Source organism: Panthera leo, chromosome C1 (genome assembly GCF_018350215.1).
Source record: "Panthera leo isolate Ple1 chromosome C1, P.leo_Ple1_pat1.1, whole genome shotgun sequence".
In the NCBI taxonomy this organism is placed as follows: Eukaryota; Metazoa; Chordata; class Mammalia; order Carnivora; family Felidae; genus Panthera; species Panthera leo.
In genome coordinates, this window is record NC_056686.1 from 68,097,367 (window position 1) to 68,106,614 (window position 9,248).

The following is a 9,248-nucleotide window of genomic DNA, read 5'->3' on the forward strand; positions in this document are numbered from 1 at the left end:
TATTCAGTAATGTAGGCAATAAATTCTCATGAAGGCATTACTAATCCCAACTCCAAATTTAAAACGTCATTTTTTATACAAATATGTTTGTCACCAAAACAAGTAGCCAGAGTTGGTACTGGGTCGTCTTCCATCCCCATGAGTCTCAGTCTATGAAATGGAGGCTGATACTCCTTTTGAAAAACATGTTAAGTAAATATATTGTCTCTGTACAGGAACTTCCGGACGTTATAAATTGTAAACCTCTGAATGAGATATCGTATCTAGAAACCCCCGATATTAACAACTGTACAGGTACTCCTCTACATGGAGATATTTATTTTTTTTTTTAAATTTTTTTAACATTTTGTTTATTTTTGAGACAGAGAGAGAGAGAGAGAGCATGAACAGGGGAGGGTCAGAGAGAGAGGGAGACACAGAATCCGAAATAGGCTCTAGGCTCTTAGCTGTCAGCACAGAGCCTGACGCGGGGCTCGAACCCACAGACTGAGAGATCATGACCTGAGCCGAAGTCGGACGCTCAACCGACTGAGCCACCCAGGCGCCCCATAAATGGAGATATTTAAAGTGCCTTCCATTTCTAGGATACCATGACTGACTAATTGCCTTATGAACCCACAGAGGTTCTAGTTTACATCAATAACCCTCGCCAGGATACCCTGTGATACTCTGAGCGCTCAGTGTAACTCTCGTTATGACACATCATAAAGTCAGCCGAACTAAAAGGAAAGAATTCCCGTGAATAATGACCTCACCTGTTAGCTCATGGGTTTTTTCTAGTCAGAAAACAAGTTTCCTGCCTAAAGCTGAATGGCTGGGCTAAATACGGCAAGGTTGTAGGAAATCCTTAAACCAAGAAGCAAGCACAATCTAGGAAAGCTACTGCCCTGCCAAAATGTAATGTGTCTTTGTAAGTCAATTTTGAAATCAGACTCTCAAGAAAAGGAAATGCTACTTCATGTCACAACATCTGCTAAAGTGCATTTACTTCCAGCAGAAACAATAGGACAACTCCACTTGGCACTTATCTTACTGAAAAAGGCCGAATTGCTAAAAAAGATGCAACACCATAAATAGACATGGTAAGGGTTTGTCCACTCCAATGAAGGGGTTTCTGTGCACTCTGCACTTTTCCATGCCCCCTGCATCTCCTCACTCCTGTAATAAGTAAGCAAATAACTAAATAAGCAAATGAGCAAAACTACTAAAACGACGGAACCTTAATATAACCTTTTCAGCAAGAGATAAAAAGCGTTATCGATTGGTGACTGCTGAAGGACATCGTTAAACTCTCAACGTTTGATTTCATTTCTTCTTCTCTTATTTTATTTATTTATTTATTATTCGGTCGCCCACAGGCATCTCTGTACTGACTGACCCTGCTAGTTCAACTATTAAAGAATTTCCCTCTCCAAGGAGGCCTGATGTAAACATGATAATCTGTTTGGCGGCTCCTATGATGGGCCATGAATAAAACATACGACAACCCAGTTGGAGTTCAAGCAGTTCACTACTTGTTACCAGAGAGAATGTTTGGAAGCTCATGGAACGCTTCACCATGCTTAATCCCAGAGGCCCGAAATCCCATTCTTGGTTCAGACTAAGCCACGAGAATTGTCTCTAACTATTGGCCTTCTGGTCAACCACCCTACAATATCTTCCTAAACAGACCTGATGCTAGGGATTGGATCCCTAGCATCCTCTAATTGTGGCAGAAAGCAAGTCTTTGCTTTTAGCATGTATGTACTGTATCCTTGACAACAACAACAACAAAATGTTGACTAGGTGAGATTTTGAAAAAGAAGTCTGAAGACCAGAATGAAAGAGCTAGAAAGAGCTAGAAAGAGCTAGAAAGCAGCTATATCTGTTGTATGTAACAACAGTGCCCACACAGAAATCAAAATGAAAGATACCTACGTGCTTCTGTATAACAGCAAAAATAAGTGATTGGAAATTTTTTGCCCTTGATTACCTGTATAACTATAAAAAGAAAGGGTTGTGCTATAATCGCTGCACTAGCAAATCAAAGAGGCAAAACCTGTCCCTGCTTGGGTGGATGCTGTTGGGTGGATAAAATCAGAGAGGAATTATTTAATATGACCTTTCCTACACAACAAGAGAACAATTGTTGTTATAATTCAGGTTTGTTTTTAAAGCAGGGTCATTAAAAAACTGCTTATAACACATTTTTTTCCTGGAAATCTCTCCCTTCGTGCACTGTCCTTGGCCATTAATTCTCCAATTATGTTCCTGCATATATTTAATTTTTGATCTCCTGTAGAAGGAACCATAAAGTGAACACTTTATATAAAGACGGTTTTATATTGCTATGTAACAGCTGCTATTGACAGAACAACTTTCCTGGGACTGTCTTTTGTCTGTCAACAAGTTCTCCTTATCATCTCCGACACACTTTGTACTTTTTACATGGTTGCCATTATTCTTTATTTCAAGGAAAAAATTAAGCGCAATGCTGAGCACTGGCAACATTTGGAAATTTAAAGTGCATTTTTGCATTCCTAGTATGCTTTAAAGTAAGTGTGATTTGGAGAGTGCGTGTGAGTGTGTATGGTTTCTGTAAAATTCAGCATTCTACAAAGAGCACCGCCAACATACAGGGGCATAATGAATGTAAAATAATAAGTTAACGTCCAGGACACATCTACTTTAAAAATATTATAAATAATAAAATTTGCATCTACTGCATATGTATAAGATCTAGTCTATATTATTTATGCACCTCCGCTGTAAGATTTAGGGGACTTAATTTAAATATACTGTCTAACTCTCAGTAAATCATTATTGGGGGAAAAAAAAGTTGGATTTTAAAAACTTTTTTTTTTTTAATTTTTTAAATTTTTTTTTTTTCAATGTTTTTATTTATTTTTGGGACAGAGAGAGACAGAGCATGAAAGGGGGAGGGGCAGAGAGAGAGGGAGACACAGAATCGGAAACAGGCTCCAGGCTCTGAGCCATCAGCCCAGAGCCCGACGCGGGGCTCGAACTCACGGACCGCGAGATCGTGACCTGGCTGAAGTCGGAGGCTTAACCGACTGCGCCACCCAGGCGCCCCAAAACTTTTTGAAATCATAATGAAATCTCTTTTGAACAATTCTTTGAAAAAAATCTACATCTAAATACTCCTTATAGTATTTGGTGAGAAAATTATAGTAGCACCTGACTCATCAGCCTCACCCTGAAGTATGATGTTCCACATAAGCAAACTTTTCTGACAATTGCAGTTTACCCCCTCCTGTATTTTATGAAAATCAAATGAGACAAAATATAGAAAAGTGCTTTATAAATGTTAAAATGTATTATAATGGATACTATCTATATATTCAGTATGTTACAAACTTGCTTTTCCTTTTTTTTTCATTTTTGTTTATTTATTTTGAGAGAGAGAGAGAGAGCATGAGCAGGGGAGGAGCAGAAAGAGGGAGACAGGAAATCCCAAGCAGGCTCCGTGCCGTCATTGCAGAGCCTGATGCAAGGCTCAAACCCACGAACCATGAGATCATGACATGAGCCAAAATCAAGAATCAGACGCTTAACTGACTGAGCCATCCAGGTGCCCCTACAAATTTGCTTTCAGATAATTTATTTGTAAAAATCTTTCCAAAATATTTATTTTCCTGCCTTCTTAAGCGACATATATGAAATAAAAATTTTCCTGTATTTAAAAAAAATGTTTATTTATTTTTGAGAGGTTGGGGGACGGGTGGGGGCGGTGCAGAGGCTCTGAAGGGGGCTCTGGGCTCTGAGCTGACAGCAGATAGCCCAATGCGGGTTCGAACTTAGAATCATGATATCATGACCTAAGCTGAAGTCAGATGCTTAACCGACTGAGCCATCCAGGTGCCTCTTGCCCTGTATTTTTTAATGGAGATGCATTAATTATCAACAGTAATTGTAGGATTCTGAAATTCTACAAAGGTACCCTCTGCAATATCTTGCCCTTGATAGAGGCTCCACGTGGTTATATTCTTGTTGGTGCTGTTGTGTTCTTTTAGTTCTTTTATGGGTAAGTGTTCTGTCCTCTAGCTCTGTGAAGCTGTCAGTCCAGTTGGCTTTTTTCATGCCCTCTTTGTTCTCCTCCCTTCTTTTTCTTTCTACTTTACTACTTGAGTCTGCTGTGGTTTAGGAAAACAGATAAACAATCCCCTTAATCGTGTCTGAACAGGAAATAGGTCCGGGTGAGGATCCAGTAGGTGTCTGTAAATTTTGGCAGATGTGTTTCAGTATAAACTTTTTGGAGTTTATATTCAGGCTACCAAATGTAAACTCATTGAACAAGTATTTATTGAGTGGCCAGTGTGTTTCAGGCACATAATTATACAGACACAGCCCTTGTCTTCAGAAAGCTTACAGTCTACTTGGAGAGACGCACATAAACCACATGATTACCCAAATATTTAATTGGACCGGATGGATGCTATGAAGAAGAAATGCAGGATGCTCTGAGCACACTTACAAGAGGGCACCTGAGCTAATCTAGGAAGGCTTCCTTTTAAACTGAGACCTGGAAGAGGGGTGGAATTAAGGGTGCCAGATAAAGAAAATAGCATATAAGGATATTGTGTAGTGTTCACAGAATCTTTCTTTCTAGAATCTTCTAAGTAGGTGAAATGGTTAATTTTAAAGACCTCTTAATAAACAGGTAGTTTACTACATAATTTCTTTCAAGGAATTTTCAAAATTCCTTTGACGATTGGCTGTAATTCAACTTACTTTCACCTGCTTCTCCTTCTGGACCTTGGAGGTATTCTTCTCTCCATCTCGAGGCATTTGCTATTTAATTGTGGAGTATGGCTCTTCTGTAACCAGCCACTTTTTCTGCCTTACCTTGAGGACAAATTTTTAATTCCAGACTGTACTCGGCTCTCAATCTGACCATAGAACTCCCACTGACGGCAGTGAGAGCTGTGCCTGTATATCTAGGAAAGTACACTGCCCTCTGTGTCACTGTCAGACTCCTCTGGCACAGAGCCTGGAAGCCCGAGTGTATGTGTGAGTCTCTAAGGAAACGTCCCTCTCTGCAGTGCCACACTAGAAATAGTGTGAATGGAAGCAGAGAAACTAGATGAAAAAGAAGGGCATGGCATCAGGACTAGTACCTGTTATCCTGCCAACCACAGCAGTAGAAGGAGGGGTGGAAGAAATTGCAAGCATTTTTTTTTTCCAAGACTAGATTCTCTAGTTCACAAAATTGTCAACTTACAGCCACAGATAGATTTTTAATAATTACCATACTCGCTAACACACGCAAGGCCTGGGCTAGGGTACAAATGGAAGCCTGAACTTGGGACCAACCCTATTCCCTTCCCACCCCCTGCTCTGTTCTGTAGGGCAGGGGGCCTACCCAGCATGTGTCCAGCCTCCATCTCTGGCCTGCCCCCACTCCAGACAGCCACACCCTTAGGAGGACTGACCCAGGGAAGAGGCCCAAATTGGCCCTGGAAGTGGGCTTCAGGCCATTTGGACAGGGAATTTCTGGAAACACTTGTTCTTAACCACTCACTAAACTGTACTGCCTTAAATAATGGGGAAATACGTAGTGGTTTGAAATTGAACATACATGGGTTTTAAGGATGCGAGGGCCGTGCAACTTCGAAAACTTGCTTTTTAAGTCAGTGCTTCTCAGACTTCACGTGCATGAGAACAATCCAGATACCATGTTAAAATGCAGATCTCGAGTCAGTCCATCTGGGGTGGGGCTCCAGATTCTGCATTTCTTACAAGCTCCCAGGTGATCTGGGTCTAGAGCCCACACTTTGAGTCACAAGGCCTATGCGAATATTAATGGTTTCAGTTGTCTATGGGGGTGTTTGTGTGTGAACATGCTGTTGCTTCGGGATGGGAAGTTTTAACAGTGAGTGTAAGAAAGAAAAATCACATGATACCGTGAGATTAGAAGACCCAGCTTTTAGATTTACCATTGTTAAGATTCTTGTTTCAGATGTGTCCCAGACAAACAGCCTTCCATACCTATTCCTTCTCTGTATGAATCCGATATCAGTGAGGTCACCAGGTCTCATCCTTGAACTGGGCTCTCAAGTGTTGCTTCAACAGCCTTCTAAAATCTTACGGATTTCTAAGATACATATTAGAGCCAGTGGAAGACTAAACGTCTCCTGGTGCAGAAAAGAAATTTTGATGAGATTTAAACAGCTGCCATCTCTGAAATTTCCCTCTCCAAATCATCTTCTGCTTTCAGCAAGCTCTTACATGTCGCTTTCTTGGATGGATGCTGCGATTGGTACACCTCTAACTATTCATGTTAACTGGGACCTGTGACATGGAGCTGATATATATTTTAGAACATCTTCACCAGCTTAAAAAGGCACTTGGCTTAGAGAAATTTACTCTGGTATCTTCTTTGCCACAATAACTCTATTTCCTTGGATTAAACAAAATTCAATTATACGAAGTGGGGCAATGATGTCACAGGTCGCACTGCTGAAAGCAGGCTTGAAACTATCACAGACAGATAGCTTTCGTTTGACTTAGAGGAAAAGCGATCTAAAGCACATATGTTTTCAGAAGCAGCTTAATCTCAATCATCAAGGTCCCTGGGCTTATGAGAAATGGCAATTTAAAATGTTGACATTAACGAAGATTACGTAATGGAAAATTGACTAATGTTTTAGGGATAAATCTATTTCTAGATTGTGTTATTCTGCATTTTTAAAATAAAATGTGAAATATTCTGCTGGGTAGTGGACCAAACCTCCCCCTGAGAATTTATAGATTATTAACTGAAATGGCAGTTTTCTTGTTAGTCATGATCAAAGCGATTTGGGAATGTCTAAAAACATGTGAAAGTTGATTACACATTTTATTACTGGCACCACATTGACTGGCCACCCATATGATGGAGCAATTGTGACTGTGGATTAGTTCCAACTAGCCTCAGGGAAAGAGCACACTGAGTTGAGACCTTTAGAAAGCATTTATTTGCTTGCCTCATTTAATCAAGTGACTTTTATAATTTTCCAGCTTTTACCCTTATTTATTTCACATAATGAGAAAGAAAAAAATAAATATCTTATTTCTGGCATTGACACAAAAGATACCCACCATTTAAAATGTCATCTCAAGACACAAATACCTATCTTTTTCAAGAAATTTATCTGTTTTGTTGTTCAATGAGACAAAACATGCTTAAACACAAGAATTCTACTTGATCTTAAAGTAACCAATATTTGTCTTCATAGTCATACTTACCTCTCAAAATCCTCTCCATTTTGGAAGACCAGGAAAATCCCTTCTCTTCCAGGAAATCTGTATTCCTCTAGTCAGAATTACTCTCTCACTCTCCTATACTCTGGCAGCAGAATTACGCACATTTACAAATAAGTCCTTTATATAATCTTTACGGAGTGCAACTAGATACGTTTGGTACTAGAAGGTGAGCTCCTGGGAAACAGAAATAATTATTCATTACTTATTTTTTATTTAATGTATTTAATTCATTTAAATTTAAGTGTAATACATTTGTTTAAGTGTATGTTTGTTGTTATTTTTCCGAAAGAGCATAACCCCAGTGCTTTCTCATAATAAACATACATTGTACAATGCTCGAATTGAAACTTTCTGATTGTCAATGACTGTAGATGAGTGAATTGTGGATGAATTAATTAAGATCACCAAATCATCATACTGACTTTTTACGAAATAATCTATGGTAAATGATTATTATAAAGTATTAGAGCCCTGGCAATACGTCAAAATTGAACATTTGAACACAATTTGGATAAAATAAAATCACATTTTAAAATATGTTTTGTGTCTTTAATATGGAAATTTTAAAATTTAACGTTGTTTTATTTTTAAAAATTCAGGGAGCATTTACCTCTCATAAATAAATAAATAAATAAATAAATAAATAAAATCATGTATATATAATGCATAGCTCATAGGATTTCTATTGCTGTTATTTCAAGATACTCCACTTGTATTCAAAATACTATTTGTAGTTTACAAAACAGTGTGCCACTCAAACTAACACATAAATAAACAACACATCCAGTGATCATTTCTGTATACTGTTCACTATTGTAGGAAACTAAATAAGACAGGCCACTAGAGAATCAGAGCCAACATTAATGCTTAACCCCTGGCTCATGTTTTAATTTTTCATTTATTGCAATAAAATATATAGATTTATATATTTTCTTTTCTGCTTTCCTTTTTCTTTTAATGGGTGACCTTGGCAACTTTTCCATTTTCCCTATTTTTAGAAGATTGTTAACAAGTCCACAGGCATCAAGAAAATATACTCTCTGGAGTATTAGAACTCAAGAAATAACATAATGACAATCTACTCCTCCAGTTCAGAGAACCCCTCTACAGTGGCATTAAGAGGCTTTCAGATGAAAAAATACATAAATTAGTCATTTAAATTCAGGCACTGAAGTGAGAAAAACTTGGGTTTACCAACCAGTTCTACCACTTGCTAGTTGAATGACCTTGAGAAAGATATTTCATCTCCTTTAGATTCAGTTCCTTAATAAGGAACAATGGAGATGATAACAAGGCCTACCTACCCTAGGTTGATTGGAGGATTCTAATCCATGTAAAGCACTTACCACTGTGCCTGGCAGAGAGCCCATCCTGAAACTGACGTTGAATGGTGTCATGGAAAGATCTCTTCCTGAGAGCCAGACCTTGCCATCCATCAGCTAGTCAGGCACGTGAGCTTGTGAGCCTGTTTGTCTCCTCACCAAGTGTTTCTGTTTTTGTTTACTCCAAGCAAAAGGAGTTACCAGATTGTAGCAATTAGAAGAGAAAGTGAGACCCCCTCAAAGTCAGAGAAAGAAAATCAAAGCAAAGACTTAGTCACTAAATCTTCCAGAAGGAAAGAGAAAGAGGAGCTAAAGCTTGATGGATTACATTCTGAATTCAGTTTCTTAAAAAGGAATTTTTTGTGGTAAGGGACAATGGAAAGCTACCAAGTTACAATACAAACCCAAGGGCAAGCCTCATGGAAATCAAAGACAGTGACACTACAGGCACATTGTAGAATAAGGGAATATTTGAAAAGAGAGGGCTCTGTATTTACCATTTTGCTTGATCTACATATCAAAAGCATCCTCCAACTGTATATAGAAGATCCTGGCAGGAAAATGTTTCATATGAAAAATAAAAAATAAAATAAAATAAAATAAAAAAGAAAGAAAGAAGAAAGTGCTGGAGGCCATGTCATTTTTTTTTTCATCGTATTCTCTTTCATGGATTTCGGGCCA

General features: G+C 38.5%; 1 long non-coding RNA gene across 1 annotated transcript; it reads right to left on the reverse strand.

The window, feature by feature from the left end:
- Positions 1 to 5,994: 5,994 nt before the first annotated feature.
- LOC122227617 lies at positions 5,995 to 8,713 on the reverse strand. Its single transcript, XR_006206149.1, has 3 exons — positions 8,592 to 8,713; positions 7,228 to 7,419; positions 5,995 to 6,134 (listed from the first exon to the last, which is right to left on the reverse strand). It is a non-coding gene; the product is annotated as an uncharacterized LOC122227617 (long non-coding RNA).
- Positions 8,714 to 9,248: the final 535 nt, after the last annotated feature.